Source organism: Calidris pugnax, unplaced genomic scaffold, assembly GCF_001431845.1.
Source record: "Calidris pugnax isolate Ruff unplaced genomic scaffold, ASM143184v1 scaffold15, whole genome shotgun sequence".
NCBI lineage: Eukaryota > Metazoa > Chordata > Aves > Charadriiformes > Scolopacidae > Calidris > Calidris pugnax.
This window is the reverse complement of record NW_015090774.1, coordinates 3,193,441-3,218,232: the sequence shown is the minus strand read 5'-3', so window position 1 is coordinate 3,218,232 and position 24,792 is coordinate 3,193,441. Positions and strand designations below refer to the sequence as shown.

General features: G+C 35.7%; 1 protein-coding gene across 2 annotated transcripts in view; it reads right to left on the bottom strand.

Annotated features, from left to right (window-relative positions):
• FSTL5 (follistatin-like 5) overlaps window positions 1-24,753 on the bottom strand; it is a 302,213-nt gene extending 277,460 nt beyond the window's left edge. Inside the window, exon 1 of one of the 2 annotated variants that reach the window (XM_014945551.1) lies at window positions 24,576-24,753. The gene's annotated coding sequence lies outside the window, so the exon portion shown is untranslated. The remainder of the gene's footprint in view (window positions 1-24,575) is intronic. The other variant, XM_014945541.1, reaches the window with a different exon arrangement.
• Window positions 24,754-24,792: the final 39 nt, after the last annotated feature.

The following is a 24,792-nucleotide window of genomic DNA, read 5'->3' as shown; positions in this document are numbered from 1 at the left end:
TGTTCTGGTATATTTTAAACCAGGTTATAAAAAAATTACTTTCTATTCAAGTGAACACAAAATTTATTTTTCCAGACAAAACCGGGCTGGTTTGGTGGAGCCAGTCCTACATTATTCAACTACCATGATACATTAAGGTGTGATCCATTAGAATTAAAATTAGGTTATTACATACTGATATTAGAAGGGGAGATACACAACAATATGGAAGAATACAGAGAACTATTTCTAATGTTAAAGGCCTTGAAAAACTTACATTCTTAAATTTATGAGAAAACCTTGCAAGACATGCTGAAAAAAACATAGAGAATTTGTCAGAGCTGCTTTTGACTGGACAAAGACATTATAACTTCATAAAGATATGATCAGAACTATGGAATACCTATTACAATCATACTCATGGATCTTATAGATACATATGGCATGAGAGTTTCCTTATATGGTTCCTAAAGGACCTACAAGCACGCATTTCAGAAGTGGTTTCAGTACATATTAGAGATATTCAGTATTTATCATTGATATTCAGCGTCTGTGTTGAAACTATCATGCTAAACAGACAACATAACAAACCGATTCTCCTCACTTCAACATGTGCAACTCATTCTGTTTAGACTACATTATTTAGTCCTAAAACACGGGACAGAGATGAACAAATTCTTTGCAGGCTGACTTATGCATGAGTGTTTATTACTTTTTTTCCCCCTTTCTACCTTGTTTCTAATGCACTTACACCACTAATGTAGAAATCTCTGATAAGAATAAAGATATACATTAATAAGTGCAGAATGTAAGTGTGCCCTAAGAGCCTAAAGTGTGTACAGGACGTTAAAATTTCCTTTTTTATAAAAAATCAACTAAGCGTAAAATGTGAACAAATTGGGGATCACTTATTATCCCATATCATTTATAGTCATGCCCCTGGCAATACTATTACACAAACTGTGGGTTTGACTCCTATCATTCTTCATACAGCAGTAGTCCTCACAGTCACCCGAAGGCAGGGACTGCATAGAATTAATTCCCGTGGAGATATCAAAGGCATTAAATGGACTCTAGCCTTACCTCTATTCACAGTCTTAGTAATGGGATCTTGCATGAGTCTGCTATCCTTCTCTGGAGACTAGTCTACCAAACCTGGTAAAACCACTTAACAGTTGCTGCCTGTTTCATTCTCTTTCCAACTGACTTGTTACCAGCCTGCCTATCTTTTGTACTTTTAACTTAAATTCAAGCTTGAGATTAATGTAGCGTACTAATTTCACACCACCTATCTTTTGTTCCAGCAAAACCAATCTCATTCTGAGTCTCCCTATTAATCAAATTTAAGATTTCTTCTCATTTATCATTGCTTATTCCAACAGTTCCCACTTCAAGTACCTTTTCTTGGTACTCCAACTTTTCTAATGTATACAATAGAGGTATCTCTCCTAGGAGCTCTCTCACAAAATATATTAAGCAGTGAGTGATTTGAAACAAAAACGGCAAGCTCTAATACAGAGACGTATTTTACATAAATAACCTAAGGCTTGGTCTTTTACATATGTTCAGTAACTGGATATTAAGTGATGGTAGAAAGTGACGCAGTGAAAAAGATTCTTGGGTTCTCTCATACTTCCAGCAAAACAGAACTGCAAATCATTCCTCCACCAATGTTCTGGTGGACCTTTACCATGGGATTATTACAACATATCTGTCTCATGACTTGAAACACTGGAAAAGATTATTTTAGAACTCTGAGAATTCAAGTATGCCATAGAATCACTTTTTCCTTCACTGCCTTTGTGCTAGTTCTTAGTATCACTCTTATTGGAACAATAAGTCCATTACAAGAAGAAGAAAAATCAGAATCCTGACTTTTAACCTCGAAGAAAACACCTCTTTATTCGTGTTTGTTGAAAAAGAGTTTTTGAAAATAGTTTACTGTTGACTTTCAAAGTCACAATCAGATTAGTTTAGCAGTTATGCATGCTAAAACTAGCTATGCACAGTTAAACCTTTGTCCCCTTTGTGCACTTGTGGAATAACTCTCCATACAATGAAAATTAGGTTGGAGAACAGTCATTTCACACAAGACAGTAAGGGCAGCCACATTCCATCACCCTCCCATCTAAACTGCATATATTTTAGTCACATGTGGTGTAAAAGAATAGAGTCCTTATAGTTTTGAAAATTGTTTGACCCTGGAAGGCTTCTCCTTTGTACTTGTCCAAAAGAAGAGAAAATTATTACATGTTCAGTTTTTGACTTCATTGCCTCTTACTTGGTTGAACATTTAAAATGTTAAAGAAGTCAGCTTTTTTGGCAGATGCCACCTGAATTCCCAAAAGTATGTAGGGTGTCTGCAGTTACTATTTGCTTTTTCAGAAATAAAAAATACATTTTTTTCAAAGTATCATAAATTTTCTGTTGAATTTGTTACACAACTTAAGTGGCTATTTCTTAAAAAACCATTACTAAAACCACTATTCTCCTTAAAATGATGCTATTGTTAAGTCTTTATTTTAAAATATTATGATCTTTCCTTAAAGACTTACATTGCTAAAGAGTTGCATTAAAGAGAAGGAATAAAAATGAGTTTTCAAAGCTTCATTACAATTCCAGATTTTCCTGCTGCATATAGGTGAACAGAAAGAAATAAGGTATCAACTCTGTATATTCATGGTACCTAAAATTACTTGCTTCTTATTTCTATTTGGAGGTACAGCACAGTTTATTTAATTTATTGTGTTTATTCTCTCTTCAAGCAGAGACCAATCTGTACCTCTGGGCTTTCCTGTTTCTTTCTCTGTACATTCCTTATTGTATTATATTTTTTAAGGAATTTAATGAGAGACTTACACAGTATTCAAGACAGGGATGCACGAAGCACTTAGATAGCAGGATATTTCCTTGTCATTCAATATTCCTTTCCCAATATCCTCATACTCTAAAATATTTTAATATACATATAATTATAATTAAAATTTTAACAGATAGTCTAATTTTATATAGATTCATTTATTTAATATTTTTACATAATAAAGAACTTATAAGTTATAGGTAAAATATATAGAGAAATAAAAAATATTACAGCACATCTTTTAATATATACATGTCATTTGTCTGCCACAAAACACTGACCTGAAATTCTCAGATAACTGTTAAAAATAACTCTCGTATCTTATGTCCTATGAATGCAAACAGCTAATTTACAGCTACTCATTGCATGTAAATAATTAGGGCATTTTTTCCCTCATTGCATGTAAATAATTAGGGTGCTAGTTTTTTTTCCTCATGTGCATTACTTTTCTTATTAACAATGAGTTTTGCCTGCTATTTTGTCATTAAACTAATCTATATAGTGGGATTCATCTGCGTTGCTCTCTGTGGGCCGTAGCTATGCTTTAAAAGATGAGGAGGGATAGAGTGAAGGATGTGGAACAGGTAACAGTTATTTCTTATTTCTCACTGTACAGTAAGTTCTTCAGTATCAAATTCAGATTTTCCTTTCTGATTCCCAGAAAGCTCAATCATCTTACTTATTAGCTCATTTCCAGAGCTTACAGGAGTCTAATGCACACTGAAGTTTTCTCATTATTGACTTTTCTCCATTTTAGTTACTGTTGAAACTTTTTGATACATTATTATCCATAAAGCTAATCTTTCTTTCTGTGACAAGTTTGTTCCTTAAAACCCTTGGGTGAAGAACACTGCTGTAAGAGCTGTACCTTCTCAACTGACAGATGGAATGCCATAGGGCATCTCACTTGCTTCATTTAGGTAAGGGAATTGAGAATATAAGATCATTCCTTAAGCAAATAACCTGTTCTGCCGCATATTATTTGTAGCTTGTGCTCCTGTTCTATCATCTTCTTTTCATAAAATTTCCAAAATCATTATTATATTGAACACTTCTATAACAATATTTTCTCATGTATTCAGTTTGCAGCCATTCATATAAAAACACTAGATTATGATTTAGTTGTCTTATGAGGGTATATATATTCTTTAAGCTGACCCTTATCACTGGGATAGGAAAATAGGAGAAAAACACTCTGTTCAAAGCAGAATTGCAAAGAAGAAACATTTAATCACAGTTTTCTACTGAAACTTATAAAGCACAAGTATGAAATATTTTATTGCATTAAAGAAAATTCTACTTGGTAAAATTATACTTGGTATACACTCCTGATTAAAAATGCAGACACTGAATATATTTGGTGCAATGCAATCAAACACAATTTAGTCTGTTCAGCCGAGCAACTAGGGCTAATTTTCCAGCCTTGAAACTTTCAGACTGTCTCAGAAGAGGTTTATGCTGCAAGATCCTCAGTTAGAGTTGAATCACTATTTCACTTATCTAAAAAAGGGACAAAATACCAAAACATTATCTATTACCTCTTTACTAGCTGAGGCTATTGATTTTACAGCATTAAACTCTTTGTGTTTCCAAATCTGGTAGTTGATGCTGAATAATCTTCAGTATTTCTGTTGCACTCAAAGCCTCAAATAGCATTAATAACAGGGATAGGATTCAAACACACATCCAAACTCCGAGACAGATAGTTTTACATAAACTGAATATCCAACCTTTTTGAACTTAAGCTGTGGCTTGTAAATTCAGTGTATGTTCTTCTGTAAGCAAAGGCACATCAGACTGATAAGTATCAGGGCTTGTACATTATATTTCAATATGCATATGTGCAAATTACAGAGGTTTATGGTATCTTTGTGTGATGCACACCGATCTTAAAACTAATAACAATATTGCACTCAGCAAGAAAAGAGTAACTGCTTTGAAAATAATTGGTTCATTTATTCAGCTCCTAAACCACCAGAGGCAACAAAGTTTGGCCATGAGGGAAAATATTTCTTATCTATTCTTACTTCCATAAAAGGGTGTGTAAAAAGTATTATATCAATTAATTCAAATATTTTTCAGTGGTTTTTTTAAGCAAAGAAAACTACGTGAAAGGTTCACAGAATTGACACAATTATCCCTGTTGATGAGGTAGTCACACCTGAATTGGAGATAATTTCAGTTCTTGAGAAAACGCAAGGCAAATCTCTATCTCCCCTTTCTCTCCTGCTAGTGTTTTTCACCCTTGCAAGTTCAATATTTTGTGGAAAACAAACTAAATCCAGTTCTGACACCTTCCTTATCAATATCTAATCATGATTAATATATTCTAGAATGCAATGGTGAGTCCTTCCTCTCAAAGTTTATTATGCTTTCTAAATCTTCCCAGCAGTTCATTGGTAATGTAAATTTTTTTCTCTTTTGCCTGACTCTTCCTTTGGAATTGTTGGACTAGTGGAGATGTTGCTATTCTAAGAGTTTAGCAAATATATTCTAAGCCCTATTTTACCTCTCCCCATGCTGTAATCTTCACAGAGATGACTTTAAAAATATCATATTATACACAAACAGTTCAAAATGTGAAAATGTATATGTAATTAGAGAAAGCTGACTTAAGCAGAGTGTATATGAAGAGTGAAAATATAAAACTAAATACAAGAGTGCCCTATTTAAAAATGTATATATAGTTAAGAATTTTTTTCAGCTTTCAAAGACATTGTTTCCAAAATTCCTCAGCCATTATGCTCTTGTTCTGTGTTACGAAATGGTGACTAGCTAGGATATTTGGCAGTAAGAACAGAGATATAATTCATTTGAAAATACAACCACCCCAGCCTAATAAACTGATTTAATCATCTTAATGCACCTCTAAAGTATAATAAATGAAATCTTAAATACTGGCTAGATCAATGTGTTCCTCCTACCTTTAAGAGAGAAGACACGTTAGATATTAACCTGACATTATTTAAAAGGTCATTTTCAACATATCAAGGAGTAGTGCTGTATACCCTTGGGACATGTCAGTCTTTGTCTTTTACATACTATTGATCTGAAAAAAAGAAAGGATTAAATTAATTGTCTATTTTATGTGGATCAGAAAAAGAGCATAAGTTCTGTCACCACATTTGGTGTTACTAATAAGTTTATAATACAGCTACAGTAATAAATATAAACCATGCTTCATTGCCTGTGACTTTGAGGACTTCATTGTATATATTGATGGATGCAAATACCTGCCAAGAAAAAATACGCGACTACCATTTCTTAAAATGTTTTTATCTAGCATTATGGTTTCATGACAGAAAGGCATCTGCAAACAAGGTTTTTTTTGTATAAATCAAGATTATTGTATTACATAAGCTTTGAACAAGTAGTAGAAGCTTTAGCCAAAAGTATGCCTTCTACCATTAGCCTACTGTACCACACATAACTGCCTCCACATCTTTACCCTCAGTCTGTGTCCTCAAAAACCTCACAACAAGCTTCTCCAAGCCATCGCACCAACAATGGGATTCTTCACAATTAATTACAGGATCAGATTCTCTCTATGAATGCAGCCATAATCCATATCTAGCAAAGTTTGTGGTTGTTAAAATGCTACATGGAAAGTAGATTGCAATGTTGTGATGGCAGCTCTCCCCTCAGGACTTGCTGCCAGCTTTCACACACAACACACCTCCTGCTGTCACCCTCCAGTTCTCCTCCAGAAGTGGCAGCCACGCTCTGAACCAGAGTTGTTAGGTCACCTTAACTACGTACAGCAGGCTTGGAGCTTGCAACAGCGAAACGCAGCGCTGCCTCGGCAGCCAACAGCTTGTGCATCTGTGTACCAATCTGTTCTGTCTTTCAGCAGCTACTTTATGTGGCTGTAGCCACCGACTATGCAGACACATGCTCTTCATCCTCCACCTACTGAAAGAGGCTAGCACAGTCATTTCGGAACAGCCAGCGATGCTGCTGACAGCTCATGTGCTGGAACACACAAGCAGAGAAACACATTTTTTTTAAAATCTCACCAAAACCACTCAACATGCCAGATGAATCCTGCCTTCTGCTGACTCCTGTCCATCTCTCCCTCACTCCTTTCCTGATTTAAATTGCAAAACTATCATGCTGCACAAGCAGAAGGTGGAGGGCAGACCCTTGCGCTTCTGGTCCTGTATTACCACACTTGGTCTTTGTGTAGATGTTAAAAACATGTCAGGTGGCTCTGAGAAGTATTCCCCAGGGCACCTCCGTGGTGAGCCACCACAAGGGCCAGGTTTTCCCTGCCTTTCACTGGTACTCCATCTCTGCCCTCAGGCTGCTTGTGCTGTCAGGTGCTGGCAGACAACAACAGAAACCCAGTCAGCAAGTGTCTGTGGCATAAAGTGAGCAAGATTCATCTGCCCAGGGCTTTTCTAGAAGACCTTCTTTGCCTAAAGGCTTTCAGGTGGCTCTTGCAACTCCAGACACAAGTGGCCCCAGTGTGCCAGGGGCATTTCTGAAAGGCCAAAACACCTGGAATGTGGATGCAGCAGGGACAATTATTACGTGAAATCTTCGCTACTAACTTCATGCTCTAATTTAATCTTACCATTTTAAGTATATTTATTTATTTAAAGGATGATACCAGATATCTTAGCATCAGTGACCCAGGCTTCAGTGAATTATAACGGAATGAGAAAAGGCAATTTTAAACCATTCTTATCATGTCCCTCACATGATCTCACAACTGCAATCTCACAATTCCTTTAATATTACAGAAAGCAGAACAAAATGAGTTTACTATATTTCACATATCTCAGAGGAACTTTTTTTCTTAATAGAACTGAATGGTGCATTTTGATCTAATTTTTTCATAAGACTTGACTAACAACCTCAGGAAACTGGAATACTTACTATCATTGATATATACAAGTGCTACTTTATGGGAGTTATACTGTCAGCAAGGAAGTTTCTTCCCTCATTAAGAAAGCTTGTTACAGCTGGTTCCTCAATATCCTAGAGGATTAATGTTTATCGTCATGGCAGCATCTGAACTGATGGGAATTCAACTGCTTTATGTTATGAAATCAGAAATACTGAATCTGCCAGTTTACAAATTAGGAAAATATTTTTGTACTGTTAGCATTTTACAAAATTTGTAAATTAACACCTAATATACCATTGTGCAACTATGTGCTCTGCTCATCTTAGAAAAGATACATATTGTGTTTTTCAAGTACTGCAAATATTAATTGAATGTAAGAAGAAAAACAGCTGTTGACATTTCCATAGTAAATTGTTAAGTGTATTTTTGAGCAAATATATGATCCTAGAGAAGGCAAAATGGCCACTCAAGATACAACTTTTCTTTTGTTAAATGGTAAACTGGTAAATTAAAGACTAAAATTTCTCCATATTTGCTATGACATGCTAGTCTACCACCCCTAGTTCCCCCTTTTGTTATTCAAGGAAATTTTGGGTTTTGGTATAACATTAGTTACTAACAAAAACATTGCAGTCTTGGTGTTACTGAACTCCTTGAATGAACGCTAAACCACTATATGCCTGCAATTAATTCAAACTACCAAGATAATTTAGAGAATCTCATTCTATTAAGTAAGTATTCTGGTTAATATTATGATTTTACTTTACCTGTATGAAACTTGCTCTATTGAAATGCTCTAGCCAACTGAGATGGATGCCACCCTTGTTACCCAATGAAAGGGATTTTTCAATGACTCACATGTTTTAGTCAGCCAACCTGGAAAAAGTGGCTCAAGACCACCTTAAAAATGGCAAATATTGGAATAGGCAGGCTTGGGGTTTTTACTTCAAACGGGGTTTGATGTAAAAAACTTTATAAAGGACTAAAGAAGAAAAACAGGTGCTAAAAACCAAACATGTAAAGAGGGAAGGTAGGTAAGTAGGTAGGTTGGGGCAGGGGAGGTAGTGCTTCCCTTCGTATCGTGGGAAGATAGCTAGAGGATATATCAGAGTAAAATGTGATATGGGAGTGCCTATGACATGCAAGGAACCACGAGCTCCCTGCCTCCTTAAACACAGATGAACACTTCGCAGAACAACATGTCTGCACCCTGGTGTGATGGAGAAGAGTATACACAGCAGTACAAACACTGACAGGAAATAGCAAATCATCAAACTGCAGAGAATAAAGACGCTCACAGATTTTGGTAGCATTGAATTGAACCACAGTTCAATCAGTAACAAAAAGGACTGATGACTGTTGCAGCTATTTAAATAAACAAGGACTTTTTGTAGCTGAGGGCAGTCTGTCCTTATTAGGATTGAACGAAAAACACATTTGCCCTCCAGTGCTCTCCCCCAGTGCCCGCATTAATATAATTAAGTCAACTACAGATGAAATGCTGACCTAATTGAAAACATGAAAACAACTCTGAAGTCCACATTTAGTATATTTGGTCCAGAATTTTACCCTATTTATGTGGCTTAGTGATAATGAACGTTCAAAAAGATGGAAACAAAACTCTAAAATAACTCCAATAACTAAAATGAATGAAATCCAAAGTTGCTTGTAATTGTCTTTAAAAAAAAGTAATCTGTGTCTAATCATACAGACACACAGAAATATACAAATAAAGTGTTCTGTATCTGAATAGCTAAAACAGTTATAGGCATTTTCTCCTTTTTAATTTAACTGCTGTGGAGTTTTTTTGCCTCTCTTTCCTGCTTTGCAGTGACTTGTCTCTCTTTCGTCTTTACTGCCACAAAGGTCAACTTACTTCATGAGCCTGATTTCAGCATAGTCAGAAAGAAATACAGAAAATTGCACTTGTTCTGCCAGTCATAAAGCTGGCTTGGGTTACTAGAGCAATGTATTGTATTCAAGATCTTTCTTAGATCTATCATTTGGGGAAATGTCCAGAACCTGTCAGCTTAGCTGCATTCTTTGGGAATGCTATGGGAATAAATTTGAAGATATGTCTTTGACCCCAATTTGAATTGAAACTCTGATGTCTACTGGACTTGCTGCTTCACTTGGACATTGAAGTCCAAGTGAATAAAAAAAATGATATTCTCTTCTTACATAAAATGAAATTAATAGACTGAGCAGAATATGAAGAAAACACATACAATTTGAAATTTAATAGAACAAAAAACCCCCACCATGCACTGTCATACCTGATTAAAAAAATATTTTTTTTTACTGTGACAGCTGACTTGGTATTTACATTCTACTATTTATAGAAAATTTAGCACATCATTATAGATCATACTAATTTTTCATTGAGCAACTGCAGCTTTCTTTAAATTTTGCGTAGATATTACTAACAAAATAATGCATTTCTATTATTGTATGCTCACAATCCCATTCATTAGGATCAGAACCTTCATTTCCTACTATGTTTTAACTGCCTTATACTATTTTACAGAGTTTTATTGCATATGGCTTTATACTGCTCTAGTATATCTACTAGACAAAAGCCTTCCAAATGGATGCTGGAAAGCTGACAGTAAACCAGAAAACTGACAATGTCCTGTTGAGCTTGTAGTTGAAGTAGATTGTAAAATAACATTTTTCAATAATTCATTAGCTAATAAATTGTCATTTCTAAGAAAAATGAAATGGGGATAATACAAAACAATGTAAGGGGCAGCCACTATGTGGTGATGAAATGATCGGTATGGGAAAGGAAAGAATTTTGGCTCTCCTCTACCACCACTGTATAATATATTAACATGAAATTTTTGTGTTCATTTGTTGACCAAAAAAAAAATATATATATACTATTGTAAATATTATTTTTATATATATATATTAGTTTTGGAAAGAAAAAATGGTAAACATCTTCAGTTTTATTTATACAATAGAAATACAGGAAAAATTAATTTAAAATTGACTTGAACTAAGTTTTGACCATCTATGGTGCTTAGAAACACTAAGAGGAGCCTCTGAAGATAAAAAAAAATATATATATTTTCAACAAGAAATTAAAGCTCAGATGGCTTAGGTACAGCCATCACCAGACACTCCATATCACATCTGGTATGAACTGTGTGCATAAGCAAGAGCATCCCCATCTCTCTTATATAAGGTTATGGCTCTGAATCTACAGCCTCAAAACTAATCACTCCACCTCCCTGAGACATGTTTTTCATCCCATTCTGACATTGTTCCCGATTTCTGGGTCAACCACATAGACTCTGGTATTGTCTAGGAACTTTCACAACTTTGTGAAGTGCAACGCAATGACAAGGAAACAGGAGATGTTGCTGAACATTGCATTCCTACTGCCCAGTTACAAACCTCGATCAGATAATTGGTGGCAAATGTCCAAGCCCTCCAGCTACACACAGGTCCTTTATTGATGAATCAGTTACTGTCGGCATGAATTCATCCTCCATGCTGACTCAGGTAAGTGTCCCTACACAATTAGAATTGAAAGCTCCTCTTGCCTCCGTCTGTATTTTGAAGGTCTGGCAATGCTTACCCTTCAACAATTTCAAATATTTCTTGTTATCCAGATGAGATTTCCTGCAAACCACCACTAATTAATCAAAGAAGAAACAGAACTTTTAGAGTTATTTTGCAGGAGACTATTTCTACAGAAAAAAGGTTTTAATCTTGTTCAGTGCCATGTAATGCAATCCGAGAACTATTACATTTATGGTCTTACACAGTTCTTATGTGACTACTAAGCAGAGAAAAGAGCCTCACTAGAAGCTATTCAGATGAAAGAAAACCTCTTTTTTGTCTTTAATTAATCACTTTCATTAATTAATTTAATATAATTCATATCGTTCATTAACTAGTTTCATATAATCATTCTCATGTTCTCAAAATCTCTCAATCTGGCCCATGATGGGCCAGGAGGATTACCCTGCCTACAGATAGAGGAGAAAATCCACCTTTCTCATCTTTACTTCTTAAGCATACAATTGCATAAATGAGGCAATCTGTATATACAATGGAGAGAGGAGATAACAATTTCTATCCGCAAGAGCAAGACGCCACACAGATTGTCTCAAATCACAGCTGATGGCAAACCTAAGTCAAGACCTCTCTCTTTGCCTCCACCAAAAATAAGAACCGGGACTGAGTCACTCCTGTAGCAATATAAAGTTCCAGCAGGAAGAAGAATGCCAAAGAAGGATAAAGGAAGTAAACACAAGGGACCGTATTAAAGATTCAGGTTCATTCTTATTGGCACGGGACAGGAGATGAGGGGAAAGGGGATGATGTTAAGGAAGGAGAGGGGATATCCCTTGTAGCAGTGCATAGTGCTCATATTCCCTGATTTCTCACTTAATAAAGGATTGCCAGCACTCAGTGCCAGCACTGCACCCTGTGGCTGCATTTTCTGGGTTGAATGATTGGAAAAAAAAAAGAGAACCACTGTTGGTCTCTCCCAGTAGTTGCCTGCTTTGGCAGCCTCCTGTGCTTAACGCCAGCCCCGACTGACAGAACAAGCTCCAATTTTAGAGGTGCCACTAGGTAGTGCTCCCTATCCGTGGCTCGTAATAGTACTACAGAGTTGCCCACACCTCTGAGTGCACAACAGGATAACATACAACATACATTGGAAAAAAGAGAGTAGCGCCATTACAATAGTCCAAAACTAGCCCTTCTTTCCAAAGTTACTTGACTTCTTTGAGCATCACTCATGAAAGATAGCTTGGATTCAGGTCTACATTTTGCCCCATTTTTGGCTACTCCAAAAGCCCAAAGGAGACACAAATCTAGAAGGATGGTTTTTAAAAACTACTCTAGAAGATCCATTTTGTACAAAGCTAGGCACGCCAGCCCTTTTCCAGCTTTTTTTTTTCTTTTTAAACATACCATCATGGGATACCAGAAACATGCCTGAGAGAATAAATGTAGCTATACATAAAACACAAAGCTGTTTGCTTTCCAGCAACCTCTTTCTACAATAACATTCTCATTAGGCTGTCATCACTCACTTGAATTTATACCATAGGGACAAAGGAGTCTACCAGATGCACTGACAGAAAAGCTTAAAACTATGTCTTGGAGGGTAAGAGTGAGGAGTAGTTACCTGCAGTTCAGTGACTGAAGTCACAGGACTCTCCTGTTCTGTTCAACTTTTATCTTGGACAATTATGTTACAGACTACTATATGTCCACAGTAACACACTAGTTCAAATCCATTTTACGTAATTTTGAGAAATCTTGTTTGTTCCATGAGAGCTCAAGCTGATCTTAGGCCATGATATTCCAACTGATAACGAGCTGATATGGTGGGCAATGGAGGAAAAGGTTAATTTCTGGCCAGATCAGCTCCCTAGGCCAGCCCACCACCCACTGATATGAACGTCATCAGTCAATAGAGTGGTGAGGATGAGAGGGGTAGCAGTGGCCCCAACACAGATCAGTTAATACTCTAAAATATTTTTTGTTTTCTAGTATAGTACTTTCTCTTTATAAGTCTTATAATCACAGAATTTTTTTTTTTACTTTATGAAAGCTTTGCTAATATTTTCTAAATGTTACTCAATACATGCTGTTTGATATTTCCTAGCATTTTAATGAAGTTTATATTCATTTTTAGGTATGGACAAACTAAAGTATGTCTAAGTTGGTCTTTATGTAAAACAGTTAAGTAATTATACTATTTGCATGGTTTGTGCATGACACATACTTTCTCAATATCTACACACAACATGGGAAAAGCATCTTCACTTCAACTAGACAAAGAATGTTTTTAAATCATTCCACCAATTCCATTTAGTGACTGTCTGCAAAACAGTAGATTAATATAGTTTCACACTTTTACCTTTCGTTTTCCTGATGGATATCAGAGTCCAGTAAGGACTTTTCTATCTAGCTACAGTGTTAAAATACATAGTTTATTCTCTGATTTATGGCTTTACTTGCCCTATTATGTGAAAGTGAGCACAATATAGTTTAAATCAACATACTTAAAATATAATTGAAATATTGTTGAAGGATGCCTAGTATATGGATATCTATCTTTTATTGTTGTGACTATAAACTTGACCCTGAATCCCACACCAACATGCAAGACTTTTCTGCTTGTTGGGACTTTCTGAATTATCTACAAGGAAGTAATAGATTTTCATCCTGCAGATGACATCTGGAAAGATTTGTTTTCACTATGTGACATTAGCCTAACCTGACATTGTAAACATCCATTCTAAAGCAGCTTTATAGTTTCTGGAGTTTTGTTGTTTAATTTCATTACATAACAGGAAAAAAAAAAGCTAGATTGACATTGTGGGTCATAACAGCCCTTGGTAGCATCCAGTAATTTAGGAACCTTCTTCAGTAACACATATTTTTGCCATTAATATTCTTCTGCTGTTAGAGTTGCCCACTGACTCTAATTTCATAATATTTCCTGCAGATGGCCAGAAATAACATGCGTGCAAGGATAAAGAGGAGGAAGCAAATTTCAAAACAATGCCATGATCTTCATTACAGAAGTGTTCTTTTAGTAATTAAGTGTGGAGCTGCACATATGGTGTCTGATTTATCGTCATATTTTCCCTGATGCAAACCTGCTATGGTAATATTAATGTAAATGTAACCATACCAGCTTTCACTCAGTCTGGGAACACAAAAACATTTTTTCTTTTCTTTTCTTGTTTGAAAAGTCCACATTTTTTTTCCACTAGAAACTGGGAGAAGGAAAAGCAGCCACAATGTCACAAGTTCAGCTATTGTGGACTTCCCTGCCTTTGTGTCTTTAAAGGAAGTAACTACCTCATTATTTCACTCTCTTTTGGTAAGTCATGAGTTATTCTCGTTTAGGAATATCTCATCAATGCTTTTACTCTTAGCAGATGCTATGATATCCAGCAAACAAGAACAGTTTCTCTAGTGAGATAGGTCAAAGGCTTCTGCCCTCTGGCTAAGTATTTTACACTAACATTTAATTCCTTCTGAAGAGAAAAATGACACTGACTCTTAACATGGAGCAAGAAAATAAAATATTTCTCAGTCTATAACTTTTTTCCTAAGGGTATTTAAGAGCAAATTCTGAAGTTTTTGTTAATTTATATGTACAATTACTTTATTTTTGTTTTCGCTTTCCACTTTGTTCTTTAATCTCAGTTCTGCCAAAGTCTGACCATTTGTGAGCAGTTATGTGGCTTCTTCTGGGTACAGATATATATTAGTACAAGCCAAAAGGAGCAGCAGAATTCCAACTCTTAGAAAGCATAGCCTTTTATTTTCTATTCTCCATTTTCTTGATAATCTTGAGAAACTAGATAAACTAAGAAATGTACTAAATTAGAAATTTATCAGTAACACTTCTTAAAAGGTACTTTTTAATTTTTGAAAACTCAAGGATACAGAAATTTTCATGTAATAATACCAGCTCTTTTTTTTTTTTTTTTTAATCCTGGCATTATATAAAGTGTAATTAAATCCTAAAAATAATATGGAAGAGCCTTTCTCTGGATTGTTTCTCCTCCACTTGTTAACAAGCTTCAGATGAATATATTTGCCTCGATACATCATTTTCAGTTGGAAAGCTTTAACTCTGAAGCTTCACTTTTATCACTCATCTTTGTAAATTAACTTAACCTTCACTGTGCATTGCATATTTGTTCAGCTCTTGCATTGTATGTTGACTGAAAGGAGGTTTGACTGACTTTTGTAGCACTTTAGCTATTTCTTTGTGCCTCATTTGAAGTTATTTAAATGATTATTTTAACTTGTGAAGTTTTACAGTTGAAATTTTGTATTCCATGAAAAGGCTTCAAGAAGGACGTGCTAAAAATTTTTATAAATAATTAAATACTCAATCTTTAACACACACAAAACCAATCTGATCTGTTTTATTCAGAAAGAGGTCATTTGTGAAATAAATTACTAGCAAAAGGAGGGAAAAAATATAAAAGATAATGCAGGAAAACCAAACTGCATAACTAATGCAGGACATAAATAGCAGAAATAGAAGAAAGTTAGTTATGAATTACATCTATGCCACAAAAATAATTATGATGCAATTATTACAGGATTACGATAGAACTGATCCCTCAGACACCAGTCAAAAGCAATGACAACTTCATAATGATTATTGGCTTACAAACCTAGTCTATATACAGAACAAACAGTATGCTGAGAACCTACTTGTCCCTAAATATTTACTGACAAGAGTTATAGTAATAACTCTTTTTAGCAAATTGTATTATTTCTTGCCCTCCCTAATTAGTCATGGCTTGTAGATCGGTGGATCTTACCAAAGGTCACCTCAGAAATCCAGTTCCGGTGAGAAATGGCTATCCAATGCTAAAGAACCCCCCAAATTACCAAATCTTTTCCTTTCTTAAAGACACTGAACTGGACCTTACAGGGATGAAACAAACATAAATCAATGCGTCACAGCATCCTTCTGATACGTGCTGAGATAAGAAAACTGATGTTGAAAATCAAAATTATAACCTGAGGCCTTAAAAATCTGAGATGCATGGGAAGTTTAAAATGAGTCTTTACTTCAGATCTTTTTTAAAAAAAACTATCAATGATTTTTGCAATACTTAATATATTACATTGTAACTCTTTTTGAAAGAGCCCCAATTTATTACTTAAATAATGCAGATATTTAGAATACAGAATTTCTATGTATGCATACAATCTACTGTTCGCTTTCTATTGGAAAAAAGAACAAAGGTACAAGACCCTCTGCTTAAGTTTTAACCACTAAGAGCTTCACGATCAGATCTTTAAGCTTTTTTCCAGTATTTACACATGATAACTCCAGGAACAAATACCCAGTTTATCACAAATACAAGACTAACTCACTAAATTTGGACCTTCTGCCTCTCACAAGGAAAGCAGAGAATAATAAAATCAAAATTATTAGCCATATTACTTCACACAGTTCATGGAGGGGTCAGATTTAGCACATAATAAAAACACTCTAACTCATTACAGTCAGCAAATTATATCACAACCTTTCATTTATATCTCTTTATTAAGATGAGATCTGTTATATATCAGAAATTATAACATAAGGTGGGGACACTTATTTTTGATACTGATTTCTGAGGCTTTGGAAATATAAATCAAATTTTCAGTATAGTTTTATTAATTTTTTATGAATATACCACATATATTTTTACAAAGAAAAGCATGAAAGCACTTTTAAAAGTTTACTAATGCATGCGAGGAATTACTGAGAGCCTAAAGCAGTAGATGAATGTGCCTATCACACTGGAAAGATATAAAGGACACAAGTATATATATAAATATTAGATTTTTGTTCCGTAGGGGACAGCGGTTTTCAGATCTGGTGCCTGAAGCACTCTACTAATGCTTCAAATGATACCTCAAAGGTGCAACTAACCTCCCCCCCACCCCACCAACTGCAACAAAAACATACAAGTGTAAACTCTTCGAATATTTTTGTGACAATAATTCTCTAAGCATAAGAGAAGAGAATCAGTTCATTATTAGACAGTAGACTAAAACGTACTTAAAGCTAAGCAACACAGTTTAAATCCACTTGAAAAACTGTTTCCAGTTGAAAGAATAGTTAGCATAATATGAAAGTTAAGTCTCAGGAGTGATACTAATTATGTTTTTTCTCTTAGTGTCCCAAGGAAAGAACTAAATCAGCCCAAGCATCAATGTGTAGAACTTAAGATTAAAATCATCGATTTCGCACTGAAAGTGAGGTTATGACTAACCTTGGTTGTCACAAGGAGAGGGAGAACCTATGTGACATAATTCCATTTTCAAGGACAAGCCAAAAACACTGTCAGCAAGAGCCTCTCTTCCTTCTCTGTGGCCTTTCCACTGCTAAAACAGATGATGAACTGAATTCATGTTTCCATTTGAAATAGAGTGAAGATGAAAAGAAAGACTCTCTGTTAATATGTTTCATTTTTATACCAAGTTTTGCACTCTTGTGAATACTGTAGGGCTAACTGAGCAAATCTTTGGAAACAATACTGTCTTTCTGACAATTTTCTGAGCCTTCACTTCTTAGATCTGAGGAACACCTGGATAACACTGAGAAAATCTGCCTTTACCAAACATACTTGGTACCAGATTTCATTCTACAGATTCAATGACCTCAGATCTTCCATAAAAAGTGAATACCCACCAAGATGTTGTACAAACTTTATCTGTCATGAAGGTTTCTGCTTTTTGTTGACTTCAGACTGAAACCAGAACCTTTGAAGGGAAAATTAGATACTGCTAGAAATGGTGATGCAGAACTGACAAAAAAACCAAAAACCTGATGGTGCAAGAATAATTTCTTAAATAAAATCTTAGATTTTAGTAACTTTTCACCTAGAGAAAACAGTCTTAAGAATTATATATAGTAGTAGTTGGTTCACTCCATGTAGAGTTCATATAGGGAACAAATACATCCTAGGAATGACAGCCAACACAGGAATTTTTATGTTGATCTTGCTAAAGGCCATATTACTACTCTTTCCTGGAAAACCAGAAATCTTTTGTGGCAAATTATGGAATATATAGTTCATAGGAGAAGTTTCTTCCTAATCTATTTTACTTCTCTTCTTCAATTATTTATATGTATTTCGTATATGTATTTTGTCTTTGTATGTAGATACATCTTGCAATTTTTTTGAATGCTTGTAATCAACATCTTGAGTTAAATCACATCTAGAGTGCTGTGTATTGTTTTGGGCCCCCCAGTGCAAGGAAGATATTTATAAATTGGACCAAGTTCAGCAAAAAGACAACGAGCACAAACTGAAATAGGGAGGTTCAGACTTGATATAAGGAGTAACATTTTCACAGTTATTTTGAACACTTTTCTGCAACTTATTTACCTTTTTTCCCCCTAAAGACAACTTTTTCAATATCATGGCATTTTCATGCATCCAGTACTTTTGTTACTCCTGTTTCTTGTTATGACTGGAAGGGCATGACCATCACCAAATACAGTCTTCATGCTAAAGAATTATTTATAGAATTGCAATATTAGTGGTCATATATTCAGATTCTAACAGAAACGAAACTTGTATTTATATTTTTGACTGCTCTTTCATATGAATTAAGATTTCCATCGATGTGTCACAATGATAGGAAAGTGCTTTTTTTATTTCTTCCGTAGTAATTGCGGTTGACAAAGTTTAACAAAACCCGTAAGTAACATATGTCCTTGAAGATGATCAGAGGGCTGAAGCACCTCTCCTATAAGGATATGCTGAAAGAGTTGGGGTTGTTCAGCCTGGACAAGAGAAGGCTCCAGGGAGACCTCATAATGGTCCCCATTTCCAGTACATGAAGGGGAGTACAAGAGAGATAAGGAGGCACTCTTTGTCAGTGAGTGTAGCAACAGAGCAAGGCAGGGTAATGGTTTAAATTGAAAGAGGGGAGATTTCAATTAGATATTAGAAAAAAATTCTTCACTGTGAGGGTGGTGAGACACTGAAACAGGTTGCTCAGAGAAGTTGTGGATGCCCATCCCTGGAAGTGTTCAAGGCCAGGCTGGATAGGGCTTTGAACAACCTTGTCAAGTGGGAGGTGTCCCTGCCCAGGGCAGGGGGGTTGGAACTAGATGATCTTTGAGGTCCCTTCCAACCCAAACCATTCTATGATTCTATTATATATTATCAGTTATAGAGGTGTTTTAAATAAAGTTTATGAAAGAAAATATTAAAAAATATTACTTGAAATGTTCAGCTTTGAAATGTCATAATCTGCAAGCTATTTTAAAAAGTTTATTTCCACTACCCATCACGAAAGAAGAAAATTTTCTACCTGTTTTTGTTTCATCATTCATAGATTCGGTTAAATGTGACTAAAAGTAATTATTTACATATTATTTAGAAAGACAAAGTTCTGTTATAATAATCACAATAAGTACAGTTCAGAGGTACAATGCAGAAAGCATGTAAAATATTTTGTTTCCTAATGGAAGAAAAAGTATGAGGAGTACTAATCTAGAAGCTCCTATCATTAAAGAGAATTTATACTAAGGAATAACGTTTTATCTGACTAATGTTATGAGCTGTTTTAAGATTATTTTATTTCTTTTTGTAGGTATTAAGAACTTCTTTGTGAAGAAACTAAAAATGATTTCAGAAAGTTTTTAATATGCTGATTTAAAAATGATAGTGGCTTTTAACACAAGAACGCCCATTCAGTGGTAAAAATATTTCAGAATTACAATAAGCCTTACTTAGAGGAAAATGAGAAAAAAGCTCACTCTGTCAGGAAAAGAAAGAAGTATTTTAAATATCCTTCATCTTCCAACTAACATTTTCAAGTACTTTATTATACAAAAAAGTCTTTCTGAAGCCTGCTCTGAAAAGCACTGCTGGACACCAATCTCAATTAATTCAAATGCAAATAAACTGTGAACTTCAACCTACTTCAAGCAATCAGTGCAAGCATTGCCAACTCTACCCTCATTTAACTCTTTAGAACTCCTATTTTCTTAAGATTTGCACAACTCAACAATGCAGCCAAATAATTCACCACTAATTTCACTTAGTGTATGGTAAAAAGAGTGATTAACTGAATAGACTTGCTATGACCACTTCTAGGGTAGTAAGGGTAAATACCTGCGTAAACATTGCTATCAAATAAAGCTAAAAATAGAATACAAATACATATTTTCAAGTTGTTCCCATACCCACTTGGTAAGGAATCATGCCTGGCTAGACCACAACAGTTTGACTGATTTGAACTTATTTCATTACATCTCTTGGCCAATGTTGTCAGCCAATACAACCAGAAAAATGTGAGATAATGGCAAATGAGGAGCATTTTCACAGTTTTGCCATGCTAAAAGTGCAGAAATTTCTTTATCTGCACTGGCCCATGCAAATGAAGACTCTCTGCTAATAAATGTAAGAGCTGGAAAGGAACACGACCTACCTACAAGGAGACAAGACTTTGTAACCAGAGGTTACTCAATTAACCCAGAACCTAAAGAAAGAATTTGTCAAATAGAGTAAAAGAGGGTTAGCCTGTGGGTTTAATTTCTCATTACTACATTCCCAGGGCATTAGCGATCTTCGATATTAGGGGTGTTAGAGGAAGTTTCATACAACACTGTTTTCAAAGGTGCTGGTCAACCACCACTCTTATTCAACCCATAGCATTCTCAATATCTCTTTACTACAGAGACAAAGTTTCAACTCACTGTTCTAATATTATAAAAGAGTGTTCTTTGTCTTTTCTGTCTACCAAGAGGCAAGGAAAAAGTGCACTGTATTAAATATGTATAAGATCTTGTGCAAACAACTTCCCAGCCCTTTCATTTGTTGACAGCTATTCCCTATGCTTCAGAAAAAAAAAAAAAAACAACCAAAAAAAAAAACCAAACCCAAAAAACAAAACAAAAAAAGAGATGTAACTATAAACCAGAATTAAACAGATTTTCAAATAAACTTGCTAATCTATTTATTTTGCTTTGAAATTACATGGCATAATAGGCCAAGTTACACTGAATAATTAACACTTATTTTCCTGCTTTTGCCTAGAAAAACTGAAGAGCAAAGTAGAGAGTGGCATTTGGTTCATTACTCCCCCCTGAGCCTGTGATTCACTCCAGAGATATTTTATGTCCAGAATTATCCTATATTTGCCAGTTCAGAGGAAAAAATTCAGAACTGGGGACCTAAGTTTCATTTGACCTCTTACTTTTGAAATTTTGAAGCCAAGTTCAGAAACATTAAAAGGCTGAACTGTTTGTATTGGAGCTCCACCTTTATATTTCAGTTTGAAATGAACAAAACCAAGCAGAGCCTTGTTTTCATTAGTGTTTTATAGTCTCTAAAAGAGTGGCACAACATTTACATTTTCTAAAATGTTATATAAAACAACACTTTAGAACTGCATGCATTTATCCTCGCCCCCCCCAAAAAAGTTTCCTTTTTATTAAAGACATACTTTATGTGATTGTAATAGCTCTTTTTCTCTAGGATTGAATACCTTTACTATTTTAAATAAATACTTAGGATTATTGGATAAACTCACAAAAAAATTATCACAATGACAAAATGACACCATTAGATAGATCTAGAACATACCTAGAACTGATCAACCATAGCATTTGGGTTTTTAACTGAGTACCATTTACTGTCAAAGGCTATAGCCCAGCAGATTGCCAAGTGATTCAGTATCAAATGTAAGTTTAGGACATCTGACAGGTTGTATGTATGTTGATATCATCAATAACTGTAAGTGTACGCCCTCACATGCGCATCTTTGTGTGTTGGTCAGAGTAGGCAGGGTCTATAAAGCTTCCCATTTTAAACAGGGAAGTTCCCCGAATACTGATTTTATGACAAAACTCATGCCCAAGTTTGCATTAGTTCTGCAGTCAGCTGTTTGGTCAAGTCATTAGCATCCAGATTTTTTTAACTTTTGGATGGTGGTGTTGGATGGTTTTGGAACTGCACACTGTTCAAAATCACATCCTTAAAAGTTCACAAATATGCTCGAAGAAGAATTACTACCAAAGACAGAGTTTTTCTAATTACAACAGATGACCAAAATGGCTATGGACCACACTTGATATATATGCCTACTTAGAACACCATTTTGTTGAAAAACAGTAGTGCCATTTTACTTCTTTGAGAGTCTACATATCATTTCAAATCTCCATTTTTCAAAGATGATTTATAAAATAAAGCAGCCCAGTACAAATGAAGGCAAAACATTACATACAAAATACTATCAGATATAAGATTTAAATGTATAAGTCTTAGAATTAATGTCAGCATCAAAATTTATCATCTGATTGATACCAGTAAAATGACTGATCTCAGCAAAATAAATGACATTTACTCATGTAATGATGGATACAGTCTGTTTGCAGTCAACAGGACTATGTGTATAAATAAGGACCACTCAGGTGAACAAGGATTTGCAGATTCAGGCCCTGTTATTTACAGGCTAGTATCGGATCTACAAATTTACAGAGAAACATCAAAAGTAGGGCCATATACTTAGTGGGCTGGGGTTGTTTTGTTGGCTTTTTTTTTTTCCCTCAGTTAATGCACTGTTTGCACCACATACTTCAAAATTAATTCTTCCAAAATATTTTTGTAATGTCTACTTCAGAGAGCAAGCATCCTGAATCTTCATACTTTAAAATGTATCAAGATTTAAAGTCATATCAAAATATTTCAAAGCAAATAAATATTCATGTCAATGATATATGATGACAGCTGTCCCAGCTGATGAATAGACTATTAATGAAGGTTTGTAACCAGTGCAAATGCTGTGTAATAAACTTTCTTTACTTACTGTTTGAAAGAGAAAGGCAATAGCTGCTTTACAATTGGGGAAGGGGAGAGGGGGCAAGGGAGAATAATAAGACATACGTGTTAAATATGTATTTCCTAATTCAATCTAAATTTAATGAAAGTCTTGGCTACCTAAATGATTTCCTCTTCAGTTTGCTTCCTTTCAACCTTACTCCTCCATAGCTCTGTGCTGCTGCCTGAAGGTTATCTTCATATTCTAGCTGATAAAAACATTTAGTAAAAACAACCCACTTTAACATTAAATACATGTAATGCTATGAAACTCTCATCAGCTTCATCTCATCAGCAAAATGTTCCCTCACGCTTACAGTTACTACAATTGTTAGCACTTGTGCAGGACAACTATGTAAAGAAACAATTGTGGTTTAAGTCCCAGTTCCAAAGAAAATTCATCACAGCCACGAGAGTATGAAGTGCTATATAATGCTTAAAAAATACCAGGTGGGGACCTCATTTGCCTGCTTGGTTTTTTCAGCCATCTCAATAGCACTGGCTACAAGCAGTAGCAGCCCATTCCTTCTGGAATCAGCCCTAATCTCAGACAGAAATCCCTGTGTGGTGCTCTGCAAGTGCAGAAATCCCTGCCTGGCACTCTGCTCTGCCTGTGCAGAACTCTGACAAGTCTCTGAAGCAGTAGAAAACCCCTCTGTGAAGCAGAGCTTTCTACTAAGCTAATAAAAGGTTAAACACTGCTGAAATGCAAGGCATTTCATCTGCCCACACTTCCCAGTTCCCTTCAATTACCGACAACAGCAGCTCTATAGTGCAACATAATACAGTATTATTAAATCAGAGATTCACATTTACACCTTGCTGTAGCCTGGAGGAAGGCCTGACATTCATCAGTCAATATCAAAGGGAAGAGTCCACAACTTTCACAGGCTTACGCACACCACATTGACCTTGGAGATAGAGGTGGGGATGATCCCTTTCAGAACGGTGCTGCTCCACAAGTTCACAATGTTACAGTGTTAAATTGTTCATCAAGTAACAAGGTATCACCGTCCTTCTGCTACACAGGCACACGGGCGCCACAAGAACACAGACCAACATGAGGCTTTGCTTCTAAATCCTCTTTAATGTCTACTTTGCTCTCTACTTCCCAGAATGACCTTACATAGCCCTTCTTCCCCCAGACAGATTCAATTAGAGCTTGTCTTGTTCCCCAAAACAGGTATTTATCCAGAGCAGCTTCTGTAATGTCTTTTGATATCTTTTTATAACACTCAAGATTTCTACAATAAAATATTTTCAAACATTTAAACATTATCCCGATAGCAAGTTTTTTAAGAAAAATAAGCCTCCAGCTTCTCATTTGACATTAATCTTTTGTTTACAGAGCCCTTTCCGCTAACAATTGCACACCTCTTTCCCAAGTGCTGCCCCTGCGCTGATCCAAGCTCCCAACTTTGCTCTGCCTTTAATTGCCAGCTCCTCCGTCCCGCTCATCACCCCGCTACCGCTTATACGCAGATACCAAGTGAAAAAAAAAAATTAAAAATAAAATAAAATAAAACAAAATATCCTCGCTTACCTTATCCCAGCGTCGCTAAAGCCCGCAAGGAATAAACCCAAAGGCCGGGTGCCGGTGCGAGAGCGGCCGGGAGAGGAACACTTCTCCGGGTAACAAAGCCAAAAGCGCCCCCGCCACGCTCCGCCGAGGGCTCTCCCTCTGACCCGCAGAAAACTCGTCGTAGCTCCGGGCAAACGCGCTTCCCGCCGCCCAGCGCCAACGTCCGCCGGCCCCGAGC